The sequence below is a fragment of the Ceratotherium simum genome, chromosome 34 (genome assembly GCF_057802395.1).
Source record: "Ceratotherium simum simum isolate JZ-2026a chromosome 34, ASM5780239v1, whole genome shotgun sequence".
NCBI classification, from domain to species: Eukaryota; Metazoa; Chordata; class Mammalia; order Perissodactyla; family Rhinocerotidae; genus Ceratotherium; species Ceratotherium simum.
Window position 1 is genome coordinate 16991334 of NC_141933.1, and position 18574 is coordinate 17009907.

The 18574-nt window shown below is 38.7% G+C and overlaps 1 pseudogene; it reads right to left on the reverse strand.

Annotated features, from left to right (window-relative positions):
- Window positions 1-16658: 16658 nt before the first annotated feature.
- On the reverse strand, window positions 16659-17588 carry LOC106800094 (olfactory receptor 5AK2-like; annotated as a pseudogene).
- Window positions 17589-18574: the final 986 nt, after the last annotated feature.

The following is an 18574-nucleotide window of genomic DNA, read 5'->3' on the forward strand; positions in this document are numbered from 1 at the left end:
GATTGTCAAATGAATAAAGCAAGTTGCAGAATAATATGTAGAGTGTGGACCCTTTTAAAAATAAAACTTTTTCACTCCCACTGTCTCTTTTTCTCATTTTCTTTATTTGTCCATGGAAAAGCTCAGGAAGGATTCACACCAAACTTTTACGGTCTATCCTTGGGCATGGGAGTGGGGGGAGAGAGAAATCTTTAAATTTATAAGATAAAGCTTTTTAACATAACTTAATTGTTTTAAAAAGGAAGAGGAGGAGAAAGAAGTAAAACTTGTCCAGTAGTGATGTGAAGTTCAAGTGAGCTGATTTGTGTAAACTTCCCGGCACAGGGCTAGGCATTGAACGGGAGCTCACCAAAGGTCATAATAACACATGTAAATTATACATTAAAAACATATAATACTGATTCATTCATTCATTCAATTATGCAATCATTTGCTGATTCATATTCTTCTCAGGCAACATTCAGCCCAATTCTGTTTCCTTACTCCATTTCTGTTAAGTCACAAGATGAACTGATTTCTGTTTTGGGGGTGAAACTCACTAGAATGTTGGCTCTGACCCTTTTTCTCCACTGTCTCCTGCACACCCTGGGATGATCCATGGCTGATGTTGAAAAATGGGATTTGCTTTATTTCACTTACCCCAGAGTTGCCTCCAGATTCTCTTTCTGCAATTGGTGCAGGCTGATTGCCCACCACGGTCTCTCTGTGTGGTTCCTTCCAATTGAGGATTTTATGGCTGGGGCCTGAGGGATCAACACTTGCTCCCTTGAGAATCTGAGGTTCCAGGGGCTGTGATGGAATTGGAAAAAACAACATTGATTAGTTATTCTCTGCTGAAGGATAGTTAAGCTTTCTAGAGAGAACTGGTTTTATTTTCATGTTATTATCATTAGGGATTTCATGGGTATTTTTTTAGAGTTAGCTTGCTATAGAATAATTGCGCTTTTTTTCCCTTTGTTATGAATCTGGTTGAGTATCTTTCTTATGTCTAAGAATCTGTGTTTTGGTCTAGATAACTATCCTTGTCACCATAATCAGCAAAAAATATGACTTTCTGAAAAAAAGAAATTCAAAGCTAATCTAAATTTAAGGGCATATGGTCCCTCATGTGACAAATAGAGTTACTATTATTTGAACACATTTTATATTATCACAGTGATCATTGTTCACTTATTTAAAGAGAAAATTTACTCTTGATTTCATCTTTCTTTTTTTCTTAAAGTTTATATATTTTAAAAATCAGCACCAAATAAAGACAACTTTTGCTCTTTATAACATCAGAACATTTCAGGTAAAAATCAGTGGAATAAGAGACTTTGAGTTTGGCTATAAAGGTGCTAGGGTTAAACCTTTCATTTAATAAGTCTGAAAGGAGAAAGCTAGATTCAATGAGTCTGTAGATTCGCTGTGATTAACAAGCATACCTATGAAGGAGACTTATTGTCAAAGGCTGGTGAATTGACATTCAACATTAGTTATTGCATGACCAGTGTCTCAGTTAGGAATATGTTCAACTGCTAGTAGAAGAAAACACTATTTACTTTAGCTCACAAACACAAGGACTTATTTTCCCTTCTTATCAATAGTTTGGAGGCCAAACATTCATGATTTGTGTGTTCTTTCCCATATGTTGGTTGCTTCATTGTCTAATGTCTACTATAGCTCTAGGTATCACCTTCCTGTTCAAAGCAGGATAAAGGCTGCGGGGAGGGCAGGGTGACAACCACATATAAACCTTGATCAGGAACGTAAAAGCATTCCCAAATCCCCCAACAGACTAGAACTTACATTTCATTTGCTAGACCTGTGTTTCATGGAGAGCAGAAATCTCCCTCTTTTGCGTCTCCTCAGCTACTTGATTTCAGTTCTTCTGTGATAGATAGCTATGTCTATGCTACTAGTGGCCCATATTCTATGATATCTCTGCTTCTCTGCCTCAGGAATACCTCTGAGATCATAGAAGATCACTTAGCAGGGTTGGCACAGATGTGTGGGAATGTTAGCAGACTTGAGGAGCCCTCAACTAATAGGGGAGAGGGGTTGAATAAATATTTTAGCCTCCTGTCCTTTAGAGGGATGATTCTGTGGGAATTCTACATAGTTCATCAGATTTCCCTGTGGGAGTGAGTTCCTGTTTCCCAGGATGTACATCAGCTGAGTAATTCACCCTTTCCTGGCTTTTCTCCTTCTATATCTCAGTCTTCTCCTCCATCTGTCTGCTGCTGGCTCTGACACTCTTCAATGAGTTTAGCAAACTGCACAGTCCGATAAAACATTCCCCACAAGGCTGCTTTCACTTCAGACACCAGCCACAAATTTGGTGGTCCCCAGGACACTCTCACTTCTGAATAGCTGGCTACATATTTGGGAGTTTCTAAAATCACCTTCAGCTTTGATAGTTCACTAGAATAACTCACAGAACACAGGAAAGCACTATACATATAGTTTTTTATTACAGTGAAAGGATGTAAATTAGAACCAGTCAAAGGAAGAGATACTTAGGGCAAAACCTGTGAGGGTTCCAAACTTGAATTTTCTGTTGTTCTCGGGAATGTGTTACCCTCCTGGCATCAACTTGAGGCAATACACATGGAGTATGGCCAACTTGGGAAGCTCACCTGAGCCTTTGGTGGCCAGAGTGTCTTGTGGGGTCTATGACATGTTGTGCATGTGGCTGATCTGTAGTTCCCAAGGCCTCCTGGAGGTTCAGGATAATACCTTTAGTCTCCAGTTCCTCTGAAGGTTGGAACTGACATGGCATGTCCCAAAGCCCCATCGTAAATCACACCGTTAGACTGACCAGTGGCCAAAGCCTCCAGGCAAACAAAGACACTGCTATTAGGGAGAGCATTCCAGGGGCTTCGAGATCACCTCCCAGTAGCTGAGGATAAAGGCCACACATTTCTTTAGGTAAGGTTAATTCTTCATTACACACTCCCTCATACATTACCTTTACTCAAGGCCATATCTTAGGAATGCAAACTAAGACACAAACCACCCTAGCTACAATGGAAGTTGAGAAGTAAAGTACCTATTTATCCAACCTCATCACTTTCCACACAAAATAGTCCTTTCAGGAAGGAATATTAGGAGAATAGACAGTGGATAGACAAGTATATTTTGCCACTGCTAGTGAATACACACTTCCATGTGTGTGAATAAATTGTTGTGAATAAATTCTTTATCTTTCAGTTTCTATAGATATTCTCTTCTCCATGCCATTCTTTGTCCAAACTGTTTTGGGTGTGATGCCGTGTTTTCTTCCATCATGGTTTAGACTAATATTTTTTATAAAGTTAGTCATCTTTGCTAACCATTGACTTCAAATTTTGTTTGAAGATTTGAGCCTCTATCGTAATGTTTTAGAGACAGTCGCTAGACCCAATAAGTCCTTAAAAAACACAGGCTGCCACAGAAGAGTGAGCTGTGTTGGGCTGTAGGTAGGCATTCTTTCTCATTTTACTGTCCACAGCCAAGTTTTGTGTGTGCGTTCTTTATTCATTTGTTCAACAACTGTTTAATGAGCACCTAATATATTCATGGAGGATATAATAATGAGCAAAATGTATATTATCATTGTATTTACAGAGATTAAATGTTTCTCATATATACACTTCTGGACTGATGAATTACATCCTGATCAGGGTGTCAGCTAAAAAAACAATTTAGTGTGGGCAGGAATATGCTGTGGATGGTTATAAAAATGGCCACAATTTCTTTCCTGCCACGCATCCATAGTGTTGTGATATTGATGTTGCAAATCCTTCTATCAAGTGGTGGAGTCTATTACTCCAACGTCTTGAGTCTGGGGTCGGCCATGTGATTTTCTTTGGCCAACGTGATATCAGCAAGTGTCGGAGAGCACTTACCACTTTGATACATCTGACACTTAGTGTTAGTAGTTTATGCCCAAGCAAGAAGGACTTATTCCTTAAAGACTGTAGAGTTTCTTTTCCTTCCTTATTTCATAGACCTTAAATAAGGAGGTTTAACATGAGAATGATAATGCACAAAATGTGGCTGCTGCTCTTGAGACTTGGCAGATCCGGGCTCTAAGTACAGGTAAGAGAGAGCCTCAGAGAAAATGGTGAGAGCTGTTAGGTTGAAGACATCTGTGGGGGAAGTCCTTTTTCTTCTCCTATCGCAGAGGGCAAGCTCAGGATGCTGGACGATATGTGTGTATGAGAAGATGATTATCAACACAGTTGAAAATAAAGTTAACCACAGGATAGATTAACAAACGTTTTCACTAAATGTATTTTTAAATAGAATTTTTATTGAGATGATTATAGATTCATGTGCAGTTGTAAGAAACAATATAGAGATTCCCTGTACACTTTTCCTAGTTTCCTCCTGTGATAGGCAGAGTAGTAGTTGTCCGAAGATATTGCTATGTACTGAATATTTGTGTTCCCCCAAATTCATGTGTTGAGATCCTAACCCTCAATGTGATGGTATTAGGAGGTGGGGCCTTTGAAAGGTAATTGAGATTAGATAGTGTCAGGAGGGTGGAGACCTCCTGAATGGGATTAATGCCCTTATAAGTGCTTGCCTATTAAATAAATCTTGCTTTCACTCTGCTCTCTTCGATGTGAGGATACAATGAGAACTAGGTGTCTGCAACCTGGAAAAGAGCTCTCAACAGGATTCGACTATGCTGGCACTCTGATCTTGGACTTCCAGCCTCCAGAACTGTGGGAAATAAATTTGTTGTTTATAAGCTATCCATTCTTTGGTACTTTGTTAAAGCAGTCTGAGTTGACAGGTGTCCACACCCTAATCTCTGGAACCTGTGACTATGTTAGGTTATATGGGAAAGAAGAAATAAGGTTGCAGATGGAATTAAGGTTGCTAATCAGCTGACCTTGAGATGGGAAGACAAGCCTAGATTTTCCTGGTGGACCGAACGTAATCACAAGAGTCTTTATAAGTGGAAGAGGGAGAGTCAGAGAGAGATTTGAAGATGCTATGATGCTGGCTTTGAACATGGAGAAGTGGGTATCGGCCAAGGAATACAGTTGGTTTCTATAAGGTGAAAAAATCAAGGAATTGGATTCTCCCCTAGAATCCCCAGAAAGGAACCCAACCTTGCTGACACCTTGATCTAGAGACCCATTTTGGACTCCTGACTTCCAAAACTGTAAGATAACAAATTTGTGTTGTTTTAAGCCACTAAATTTGTGGTAATTTGTTACAGCAGCAACAGAAAATGAATACATCCTCAATGGTAACATCTTGCAAGACGATAGTATAATATCACACCCAGGATATCGACCTTGATGCAATCCACTGATCTCACTCAAATTTCCCCAGTTCTACTCATTTGCATGTGTTTGTATTCAGTTCTATAAAATTTACGACCCACGTAGGTTCTTAGAAGTAGAAAAATAAGGAAACATATGATCAAATCAAAATAAGCAATTATAGGGTATTAATCATACAGTTTACTATGCAATTTTTCTTCTAGCTAGACAATAATAATAACAACAAAGTAAAATGGGAAATACAAATGGGGTATATTCAGCAAAATATTAAACTATGTGAAATATTTACATTTATAAACAATGTGAAACATTAAACTATCTTGACCACAGTCAAGATACTGAACAATTTCCAAGACACAAGGATCCCTTGTGTTGCTCTTTTGTAACCACTCCCACCCTGTCTTGTCCCTCCTCCCTTACCCCTTCCTCACTCCACCCCTAACCCCGGGCAACCACTGATCTGTCCTCTAATTTAAAATGTTGTCATTTTGAATATATTATATAAATGAAATCATGCAGTATGTAACCTTTTGGGATTGGCATTTTCATTCAACATAATTCCCTGGAGATTCATCCAAGTTGTGTGTATCAATAGCTCATTCAATTTTATCGTTGAGTAGTATGCCATGGTATGTACGTACCACAGTTGGTCTAACCATTAACCTTGAAAGACATCAGGACTGCTTCTAGTTTTATCCATTACAAATAAAGCTGCTCTGAATATTCATATACAGGTTTTTGTATGAAGATAAGTCTTCATTTCTCTGGGATAAATGCCCAGATGTGCAATTACTGGGTCATATGGAGTTTCATGTTTATCTTTTAAAGAAACTGCCAAACTGTTTTCCGGAGTGGCTATACCAATTTACATTCCCACAGCAATATATGAGTAATCTCATTATTCTGCATTTATTGTTGTCACCTTTAAAAAGTTTTAGCCATTCTCATACGCGTTTAGTGATATTTCATTGTTTTAAATTTGTGTTTCTGTTAAATTATTTCTATAGAATAAGATTGTATTAAAATATCTGAAGTTGGTGGCATAAAGTAATGTCTAAGCTCATTGTTTACCCTTTTCACAAATATGTAGCTCTTCTAAGTCACTCTTCAATTAATCCTAGTCTCATCTATTAAAGTTGGTAGCAGAAGTGAGCTGTTTCCCCAGGTCTGTTAATATTTCTAAAACGTTTTGGGGTTTCAAGAGCTTTTTTTGTTTTTTTTCCTTTTTCATCAACATCTCTTTCAAGAATCTCCCATTTAGCTGTTGCTTTACTTAGGTCTTTAGATCTCTCATATAGTTTAATATTTTGATGAATATACCCCATATTGGTATCTCCCCTTTCACTTTGTTTTTATTACTGCCTAGCTAGAAGAAAAATCATGTGTTAAATTGTATGATTAATACCCTGTAATTGGTTATTCTGATTTGATCATATGTTTCCTTACTTTTCTTTATTGAGGTAACATTAGTTTATAACATTATATAAATTTCAGATGTACATCATTATATTTTGATCTCCATGTAGATTACATCATGTTCACCACCCAAAGACTAATTAACATCCATCACTATACACATGTGCCTAATCGCCCCTTGCACCCTCCTCCCTCCCCCCTTCTGGTAACCACCAATCCAATCTCTGTCTCTATGTGTTTGTTTGTTGTTGTTTTAATCTTCTATTTATGAGTGAGATCATATGGTAGTTGACTTTCTCCCTCTGACTTATTTCGCTTAGCATAATACCCACTAGATCCATCAATGTCGCAAATGGCAGGATTTCATCTTTTTTATGGCTGAGTAGTATTGCATTGTGTATATATACCACATCTTCTTTATCCACTCATCCCTTGATGGGCATGTAGGTTGCTTCCAAGTCTTGGATATTGTGAATAATGCTGCAATGAACATACGGGCGCATATATATTTACACATTCATGTTTTCATGTTCTTTGGATAAATCCCAGCAATGGAATAGCTGGATCACATGGTAATTCTATTCTTAATTTTTTGAGAGATCTCCATAGTGTTTTCCATGGTGGCTGCACCAGTTTGCACTCTTACCAGCAGTGTATGAGAGTTCCATTCTCTCCATAACCTCTCCAACACTTGTTAGTTCTTGTCTTGTTAATTACAGCCATTCTGACAGGTGTGAGGTGATATCTCATTATAGTTTTGATTTGTATTTCCCTAATAATTAGTGATATTGAGCATCTTTTTGTGTGCCTGTTGGCCATCTGTATATCTTCTTTGGAGGAGTGTCTGTTGAGATCTTTTGTGCATTTTTTCAGTTGGGTTGTTAGTTTTTTTGTTCTTGAGATGTATGAGTTCTTTATATATTTTGGATATTAACCCCTTATCAGACATATGGTTTCGAATATCTTTTCCCAATTGTGAGGTTGTCTTTTCATTTTGTTGATGGTTTCTTTTGCTGTGCAGAAGCTTTTTAGTTTGATGTAGTCCCATTTGTTTATTTTTTCTATTGTTTCCCTTGCCTGGTCAGATATGGTACTTGAAAATATGCTGCTAAGACTGATGTCAAAGAGCATACTGCCTATGTTTTCTTCTAGGAGTTTTATGGTTTCAGGTCTTAAGTTCAAGTCTTTAACCCATTTTGAGTTAATTTTGTGTATGGTGTAAGATAATGGTCTACTTTCATTTTTTTGCATGTGGCTGTCCAGTTTTCCCAACACTATTTATTGAAGAGACTTTCCTTTCTTCATTGTATGTTCTTGGCCCCTGTGTTGAAAATTAGCTGTCCAGAGATACATGGGTTTATTTCTGGGCTCTTGATCCTGTTCCGTTGATCTGTGTGTCTGTTTTTGTGCCAGTACCATGCTGTTTTGATTACTATAGCTTTGTAGTATATTTTGAAATCAGGGAGTGTGATACCTCCAGCTTTGTTCTTTTTTGTCAGGATTGCTTTGGCTCTTCGGGGTCTTTTGTTGTTCCATATAAATTTTAGAATTCTTTGTTCTATTTCTGTGAAAAATGCCATTGGAACTTTTATTTTATTATGTTCCAGGAGTGACCCATGTGTGGGCTATATGTGTCCTGTTGTGGAAGGGTTGTCCTCGCTACAGGTGCATGGGGAAGCTAGGCCGTCCCTCTGGCCAGCTGGTTGTAATGCTCAGCTGCGTGTGGCTGCTATGGTCCCTTCAGTTGCTGTATTGGGCATGGGGAGCCCCAGCACAGTTGGCTTCAATGTCTAATAGCGCATTCCTGTTGCAGTTTTCCTGTTAAGTGAATAGGCCCCCAGCGTGGCTGGTTGCTAGGCTGAAGGGCTTACAATTGCTGCAGCCCTCTGGCATGCAAGCCTATTGTCAGCTGTCTCAAGGTTGCAGCTGAGTGGGGCTGGCTCCAGGCATGGGAGCACCCAATTGTTTCAGGCTTTGTAAGGTGGGGCCGATCCCCTATGTGGCTATTTGAGAAGCACAAGTCTGCTGCAGGTGACAAGCCCCACCACCTGCAGGCCCACACACCCCATCAACATGGTCTTGCCCCATGTGCCCACCCCAATCTACTGAAGTGGACCCAATCGCCCCACTGTAGAGGCCCCACACACTCTACTAATGCAGGCCCGCCTCTTGCACATGCCCTGCCCTCATACATGCCTTGTCCCACAGAGGCAGACCCACTCACTCTGCTGTGGAGTTCCCACACGCCCTGCCTATGTGGGCCCACAAGTTGCCTGAGGGCTTGCTGTTGGGTGGGGCCAGTCCCGGGGTGGACTGCCTGCCCTGGCTGACCTGGATTAAATTGGTGTTCTAGTGGGTGGGCTAGACCCCTGCACTAATAGGCCAGGGGAAGAAATCCAATGGCGTCTGCCAGTGTCTATGTCAGCATGCCTGTACTACGTCACACTAATCGCTGCTGCCAATGTCTCAGTGCCTGAAGAGGTCTCACCTCTCACCTAGATGCACACAGAGCCTATAAAGTGAGTCTTTTTTCACCAAAGGACTGTGCCCCTTTCTTTCTGGTGATTTTAGGTTGTTTTCTGAAATGAGAGAATTTGTGCATGGGCCCTTTAAGAGCAGGCTTTTCTTTCCCTTATGTCTGATAGCTTTTCTGGGGTATTCCCTGTTGTTGTTAAGCGCAAGCAAAGCCAGATATTATGACACTCATCTTGATTGTGCTGAGTCCAAAAGCTGCTTATTGTGGCAAATAATTGCTATCCAGTTTTCAGTTCTCTCTCAGGGATAATTGTTCCAAGAGTAGTTGTAAATTTGCTGTGTCTGTGGGAGGAGGTGAGTTTAGAGTCCACCTACACAGCCATCTTGACACCAGGAATTATTTTCCTTCTCTAATCCATTCCTACACTATCTGTTTATGTATGCAACTGGCACACGCTTATTTTTTCTGTACCATAAAAAACCCTCACAGACACATCCAGAAATAATGTTTTACCAGCTATCTAGGCATCCCTTAGCCCAGTCAAGCTGACACATAAAATTAACCTTCACACTTCTTTTCAGAGAGTTGCATTATATACTTACATAACTCAACTGCTAATAATTCTGACAGAACCCCTAACCCTGCTCCCCAGGGTAGGAGATAACCCAACAGAGGGTCAGTTTTGAGCACCTAAAAGATTGCTGCAAAATGTGTGACCTATTGTCCCCTATATCCTTGTCCTGTGCCTATAAAACATTAGTGTGAGGTCAATCTTGAATTGTCCTCTTCCTGCCTTACCAGAGGAAAATGGCCAAAATTTGTCAAGGGAAGACATAGAGCTGGCATTTTGTGTGATACTGAACTCTTTAGATATTAAAGTTGATGGTGTCTAGATGCAAAATTTGAATATGTGTTAGCTTTTAGGTTCAATATTTCCAGCCTAACATTCTACCACTTAAAACGAAATTTAATACAATTTTACTTAAGGGAACGTCTATTTTTGTCTTTGTTGTGGGGTAGGGCTGGTCTCCCAAAGAGTTACCTTTTCCTATATTGACTCTTGAATGACGTGATTCTGGATGTGACAGCTCAGGTTAAGTGAGTCCACACTCCTCCCGAGGATGTTAAAAGTAATGTCAAGGCTTACTTTGTGTAAAAAGAACAGGTTCTTAGAAACCACTCATCTGTCTGAACCTTCTGAAATTTTATTTTAATTAATAATTAAATTCCCATTATACCACTTAAGGTGCACAGAATTGGATTAGTCACAACCATACATCATGACCCATTGTCACCATTGGTCCATGCATGGCCTTATTTAGTATTAATTACACAGTAATTTATGAAATGCGCCACCCAGTCCAAGGACTCAAATATTATTTATTACTTATACTTACCAATGTACTCCTTCCCTGTCCCATGCACCTGTCTACCCTCATCCTTATCTCAAGTCCCAAATGTGAATGTTTCGTGTATTGTTCCTGTTATACATATATGTTTTTTTGTGTGTGAGGAAGATCAGCCCTGAGCTAACATCTGATACCAATCCTCCTCTTTTTTGCTGAGAAAGATCTGCTGAGGGCTAACATCCGTGCTCATTTTCCTCTACTTTATACGGGATGCTGGCACTGCATGGCTTGACAAGCGGTGCGGCCTTCCATGCCTAGGATCCAAACCAGTGAACCCTGAGCTGCCAAAGCGGAGCATGCGAACTTAACTGCTACGCCACTGGGCCACCCCCTTATATTTTTGATTTCTAGTTTTGAGCATGTGTGCATGCATACACACACACACACACACACACAATATGTTATCTGGTTTGCCTGTTATTGAGCTTAAAAATTTTATTCTCTTTTCTTCTGGGACATTTATTTTCTCTTGATATTACTAAAACCTACCATTGTGTTGAGGTAGCTTTAGCACTTTCATTTTAACTGCTGCATAATATTCCATCAAGTGATTACAATCTAATTAATTTATCCATTCTCCTGTGTAGCAGCCAAGTGAATGCACTTCTAGACCTCCACCTACAGGGAGTATAAATGACTAGGTGTCTCAGCTGCTCATTTTGAAATTCATCATAGTAGTTTCACTGAGGGCACACCTCCCATGTGCTGCTCCCTGCGAATTACTGATATGGCAGGGATTCTAAGGCAGACCCATTCCTGGGAGACACGGGACTCCTTTGTCAGCCCATTTTGGCTCAAGAACTTCTGAAAAGCTTGATGAATCTTCTTTTTTTTTTTTAATTTTTTGTTTATTGCAGTAACATTGGTTTATAACATTGTATAAATTTCAGGTGTACATCATTATATTTCTATTTCTTCATAGATTACATTATGTTCACCACCCCAATACTAATTACAACCCATCACCACACACTTGTGCCGAATTATCCCTTTCGCCCTCCTCCCTCCCCACTTCCCCTCTGGTAACCACCAATCCAATCTCTGTCTCTATGTGTTTGTTTGTTGTTGTTATTATCTACTACTTAATGAGGGAAATCATATGGTATTTGACCTTCTCCCTCTGACTTATTTCACTTTGCATAATACCCTCAATGTCCATCCATGTTGTCACAAATGGCTGGATTTCATCGTTTCTTATGGCTGAGTAGTCAGAATGACTATAATTAACAGGAGAGGAAACAACATGTGTTGGAGAGGATGTGGAGAAAAGGGAACTCTCATACACTGCTGGTGGGAGTGCAAGCTGGTACAGCCACTATGGAAAACAGTACGGAGATTCCTCAAAAAATTAAGTGTAGAACTACTATATGACCCAGCTATTCCACTGCTGGGTATTTATCCAAAGAACTTGAAAACAACATTGTATAAAGATACATGCACTCCTGTGTTCATTGCAGCATTATTCACAATAGCCAAGATTTGGAAGCAACCTAAGTGCCCATCAAGAGACAAATGGATAAAGAAGATGTGGTATATATACACAATGGAATACTACTCAGCCATAAGAAACAATGAAATCCAGCCATTTGTGACAACATAGATGGACATTGAGGGTATTTGCTGAATCTTCTTTATACTTCATGACAGTCTAGGATGCTTCTATCCAACTTTCTCTCCTTCTCTCCTTCACTTGGAGTCAGACTTGCATCTTGGTCTCACATCACTCTCAGCCGTTCCCAGGGCCCTCCCTATTTCCTTTTACACAGGCATTCCCCTAATAAAATTTTTTCATGAGTAATCCCATCTTGGTGTCTACTTTTAGAGGACAGACTAACATATCCTGCCAATGGACATTTGAGTTGTTTCCAGTTTTTTTTACTCTGTACAATGTTGTTATAAACTTTATTGTACATGTCACAGTGCATTTTTTTTCATGGATATTGTATTAGTTTCCTATTCCTATTGCTGCTGTAACAAATTATCACAGAGTACTTGTCACTTCCTGTTCCTCAGGTCCAATGATGTCATTCCTGTAGTGGACCAGAGTGATGTTCTACAGGTTTCCAGATGGTCAAGATCGTATAGGCTATACTGTTGCTGAGGAGAGTTAACACAGCCTTGGGGAAAGATTGGGAATGTATACTTATATCTATGCCAAGAGAATGTGCCTTTCCTCTGATCTTGCTTCCTGGTAAGTGTTGAAGAGAATGCATTTCCAAATCAGTGCCAGTACATAGTGCTAGAGGCTGTTTGTCTGTTTTGGTAACAATGGCACATCTGGCACAGCAGCTGAGATCAGTGCTAACATTTGGCTAACTTTGTGGTAGTCCATCATCTGCCATAATTTGTTTGGTTTTTGCAGGGCCTGGACTGGTGAATTAAATGGGGACATGATGTAGGCCCCCACTTTGGCTTTATTCTAAGTTTCAGAGAGTGACACCATTTTAATCTCTTTCCACTCCACCTGGAGTGCTTCTGAGATACTTTTATGTTTACTGTCCCCACTAAATCACCTCCCCTTTCACTGTGGTGGTGGGTAACCATTATATTCTGCCCCTTAGCTTGAATATCCTTGGCAGTAGTCTGACCTCTTTCTTAACATCATTAATCAGTTATCTATACAAAGAATAATATCAAGTATCTAAGATTAATCCATGAAATGTGTGATTTGCCTGTAAGGGAATGATAAAGATGCCATCCACACATCACTGTTAGAATTGCCCACTGCTTCTCTGGGTGAAATGACAACTCTGCTCTCCTTACTGTTCATAGTTCCCCATGTTATTAAATAATTGTCTCCATGTGTCTTCTGTGACACACACACTTCTGACCTCAAAAACAAAAACAAAATCAGTAATAAAAACAACAACATAAAAATCCAATTCTTCATCAAAAATAACAAAAAAGACAAAACCAGTTAGTTTTTGGAGTGAGATCTCTGATAACTTGCTTAAGTTACTAAAATAGTTTCACATATTTATTCCACAAAATGTGTGTTAAGAAATTAATAACCTCTGACCATTTTTTCATTGGGTTGTGTGATTTTTTGTTGTTGAGTTGTATGAGTTCTTTGTATATTTTTGATATTAACCCCTATCGGACATATGATTTGCAAATATCTTCTCCCAATTGATGGGTTGTCTTTTCATTTTGTTGATGGTTTCCTTTGCCGTGGAAACACTTTTTAGTTTGATGTAGTCCCATTTTTAAACTTTTTCTTTTGTTTCTCTTGCCTGAGAATACATGGTATTCCAAAAGATTTGCTAAGAGTCTAAGACCAATGTCAAAGAGCATACTACCTGTTTTCTTCTAGGAGTTTTATTGTTTCAGGTCTTACATTCAAGTCTTTAATCCATTTTGAGTTAATAATTGTGTATGGTGTAAGATAATGGTCTACTTTCATTTTTTCACGTGTGGCTGTCTAGTTTTCCCAACACCATTTATTGAAGAGACTTTCCTTTTTCCATTGTATGTTCTTTGATCCTTTGTTGAAAATTAGCTGTCCATAGATATGAACAGACTTTTTTCTAAAGAAGATATACAGATGGCCAATAGGCACATGAAAAGATGTTCAACATCACTATTAGGGAAATGCAAATCAAAACCACAATGAGATATCACCTCACACCTGTCAGAATGTCTATCATTAAAAAGACAAGAAATAACAAGTGTAAATTGGTGCAGCCACTATGTAAAACAGTATGGAGATTCCTCAAATAATAAAATTAGAACTACCATATAATCCAGCTATCCCACTTCTGGATATTTATCCAAAGAACATGAAATCACCAATTCAAAAAGATATATGCACCCCTATGTTCATTGCAGCATTATTCATTATAGCAAAGACTTGCAAGCAACCTAAGTGTCCATTAAGGAATGAATGGAGAAAGAAGATGTGCTTTATATATATAGAATGGAATATTACTGAGCCATAAGAAGGTGAAATCTTGCCATTTGTGACAACATGGATGGACCTTGAGGGTATTATGCTAAGGGAAATAAGTCAGACAGAGAAAGGCAATTACTATACGACATCACTCATGTGTGGAATATAAACAAACAAACAAACACATAGATATGGAGTATAGATTGGTGGTTACCAGAGGGGAAGGGGACAAGAGGAGGACCAAAGGAGTAATGGGGCACATGTGTATGGTGACTGATGGCAATTAGACTTTGGTGTTGAACATGATGCAGTCTATACAGAAGGTGAAATATAATGATGTACATCTGAAATTTATACAATGTTATAAACCAATGTGATCTCAATAAAAAAAAACTAATAATGTCAAGGTACTTAGGATCTGCTCTTTTATATCCTTTGTGCTCTTTCATTCTATCCTTCTGCAGATAACACGACAGAGACTTACTTTAAAATTTCATTCTGTGTGTTTATTTCCACTAACACTATCTTGATGTTGTTACAGGCAGTTGTTTCTGCCAAAAAGCTGGCAAAGTTCTGGCTGCTCTTTTACTTTTTTTTTTAAATTAAGACTTTATTTTTCTAGAGCTGTTTTAGGTTCACAGCAAAATTGAGGAGAAGGTACAGAGATTTCCCATATACCCCCAGTCCCCATACATGCATAGTCTTCCTCATTATAAATATTGTCCTATGGAGCAGTACATTTGTTACAATTGATGATCCTACATTGACCCATCATAATCACCGAAACTCTATAGTTTATATTACAGTTCACTTTTGGTATTGTACATTCTATGTGTTTGGACAATTGTATAATGACATGTATACATCATTATCGTATCATACAGAGTATTTTCACTGCCCTAAAAATCCTCTGTGCTTCACCTATTCATCCCTCGTCACTCCCTACCCCTGGCAACCACTGATCTTTTTACTGTCTCCACAGTTTTGCCTTTTAGAGAATGCCATATGGAAGGAATCATACAATATGTAGCCTTTTAAGATTGGCTTCTTTCATTTAGTAATATGCATTTAAGTTTCCTCTATGTCTTTTTATGGCTTGATAGCTCATTTCTTTTTAGCACTGAATAATATTGTATTATCTGGATGGATCACAGTTTATTTATCCATTTGCCTATGAAAGGACATCTTGGTTGCTTCCAAGTTTTGGAAATTATGAATAAAGCTGCTATAAACATCTGTGTGAAGGTTTTGGTGTGGACATAACTTTTCAACTCTTTTGGGTAAATACCAAGGAATGTTATTGCTGGATTGTATGGTAAGAGTATGTCTAACTGCCAAACCATCTTCCAGAGTGGCTGTACTTGTTTGCATTCCCAGTAGCAATGAATGAGAGTTCTTGTTGTTCTACATTGTGGCCAGCGTTTGGTGTTGTCAGAGTTCTGGATTTTGGCCATTCTAATAGGTGTGTAGTGGTATCTCACTGTTGTTTGAATTTGCATCTTCCTGATGACATTTTTGGAGCGTCTTTTCATATGCTTATTTCCCATCTGTGTATCTCCTTTGGTGACTGTTTTACTTTTCAACCCAGAAACAGCTGTGCTGGACTGCACCTTACCACTTTCAACTCATGTGAGAGTGCTCTGCCTGGATTTCAGGTCTTTTATTTTATGCTTTCATTTGTCCATTTGTTGATTCAACAAATAATTATTGAGCAATTATGATGTGCTAAGAAAATGCTGGATGTTGGGAATCCAATGTTGAGCAAGTTACTTCCTCACTTTCATGCTTTTGCATTGCTGGGGACATTCCTCTCTTCCTGCTAGCAGGATGAATCTTACAATAATTAAGGAGAAAACAAGGAGGGGAATTAATCAGAAGCAAGGATGTTACAGCATTTCCTATGTAATTAGGGATCTTTCCAACTATCCTTAGGGAGGAAGTGTTCTTTAATCCCCCTTAAGCCTGATATGGTGAAGTCAGTGGCTTTACAAACTAGTGCAGTATCAGAATCTCCTGGTAAAGTTATATTTTTAGTCCCAGTAGGTGTTCCTACTATATTTCCTACATTTTAAGACCTTATCTATTGAAAGAAGAAGCATTGGTTTAAGATGTGAACAGGTTCCCTATTTCATAAGCATTCAGTTGTGGTCTAACATCTCTACTGGATGCTTTGATGTGTCGAATTTCAACAATTTCAGTCCAATCTAGAAGAACTTTTTCTCCACCACTTTTAGAGCTTCTTTTACTTCCTTATTTCTCAAACTGTATGTCAGGGGATTCAACATGGGAATCACAATGCTATAAAATATGGAGGCCATTTTCATATTCTCCTGGGAATTATTAGAATGAGGCTGTAAGTACATGTATGATAGGGTGCCATTGAAAATGGTGACTGTTGTCAGGTGGGAGGCACATGTGAAGAAGGCTTTTTTCCTTCCTGCAGTGGAAGACATCTTTAGGATGGCAGCTATGATATAAAGGTAGGAAAAGATGACGATCAACACAGTGAACATCAAGTGAAATCCCACAAAGATGACAAGTAGCATGATGTTGATGTCAATGTTGGAACATGAAAGAGTGAGAATTGGGGGAACATCACAGTAAAAGTGATTGATGGTATTAGACTTGCAGAAGGACAGGGAAAATGTAAAACCTGTGTGTACAGAAGCATTTATTGAGCCCATGACGTATGAACCAGCTACCAATTGGATGCAGGCTCTTCGAGACATCACTATGGGATAGTGAAGTGGGTTGCAGATGGCTACATACCGCTCCACTGCCATAGCAGCCAGGAGGTAACAGTCACTGGTCGCAAATGTTGCATAAACCAATAATTGTATGACACAGCCCCCAAATGATATTGATTTATTTTCTACTATGAAGTTTTGCAGCATCTTGTGAGTGATAGCAGAGGTATAACAGATGTCAACGAAAGTCAAATGTTGTAGGAAAAAGTACATGGGTGTTTGAAGTCTGGAATCTGTCTTGATGAGTAGGATCATTCCAGGATTACCCACCACGGAGATCACATAGTTCACTAGAAATACAATGAAGAGGACATACTACAACTTGTGCTGGGCATCAAATCCCAGAAGAAAGAATTCAGTCACTTCAGTGCTATTTCCTTGTGTCATGGCTACCAAGTCTAGAAGACACCAAGAAAAGGACCAAGAAAAGAAGGGAAGTCTTTGTGAAATAAAGAGGCTCTTACATTTTTTATGTCACTTTTTTTGAATTGGATTTTCACGACAAATACTCACATCAAGGCTTTTTGCTTTTCAAAATTCTTTTCTATTTTTTTAATAAGAAACCACCACATAAACAGTGATACGTGAGACATGAATTAATTTTGAAAATAAAGATTTAATACAAGAAGATTGACTTCTAATATGTGTGATTCTAAGAAACACATTAAAACACGTTTCTACTATATTAAACAGGTATCCATATTTGCTTAAAGCAATATGTCAATAGGGTTTTGTACCTTTTCAACAATGTATAGTTTTTCTCAGCCATTTATCATTTTAATCCTGGTTAAAACTATTGAAATTAGTGGTACTTATTAGAGAAATTTTCTGAGATATGTTCATGGACCGCATACTTTTGAAGGCTTCGGGGTGTCTTTGTGCTACTATCGTTAGCAGGGAACTGCCATTTAGGTGATGTTCTTCACAAGCCACATAATCCTCTCATTTTACGTATATACATATATGTCTGGGTTTCTGAGAAATAGTCTTGCATTTCCCATTGCATTGTTTTTCATTTTAGTTATAGCCTAGCTGTAGGACGAATCATCTTGTAAAACTTTTACTAGTATATAATGATGGTTTATTTTAAGTCATAAATCTCTTTGTTTTCTACTTTGAATCATGCTACCTCTGTACCTGGTTATGTAGACAGCTGAGATGCCTTCATCTGTGATTTTTCATATACTGAAAGCCCTCAAACTCCTTGATTCCAATGCTTTTACTTTTAAACACCATTCCATATTGCTGAGCACTGCTCATTGTGGAGGAATGTATCATGGACCACTGGCATGGCAGAGACTGACTTGCTGCTCATCAGTACACTTGTCTTTTCTTATGTGCACAGCATCAGCACACATTGGCAACCAAACTAT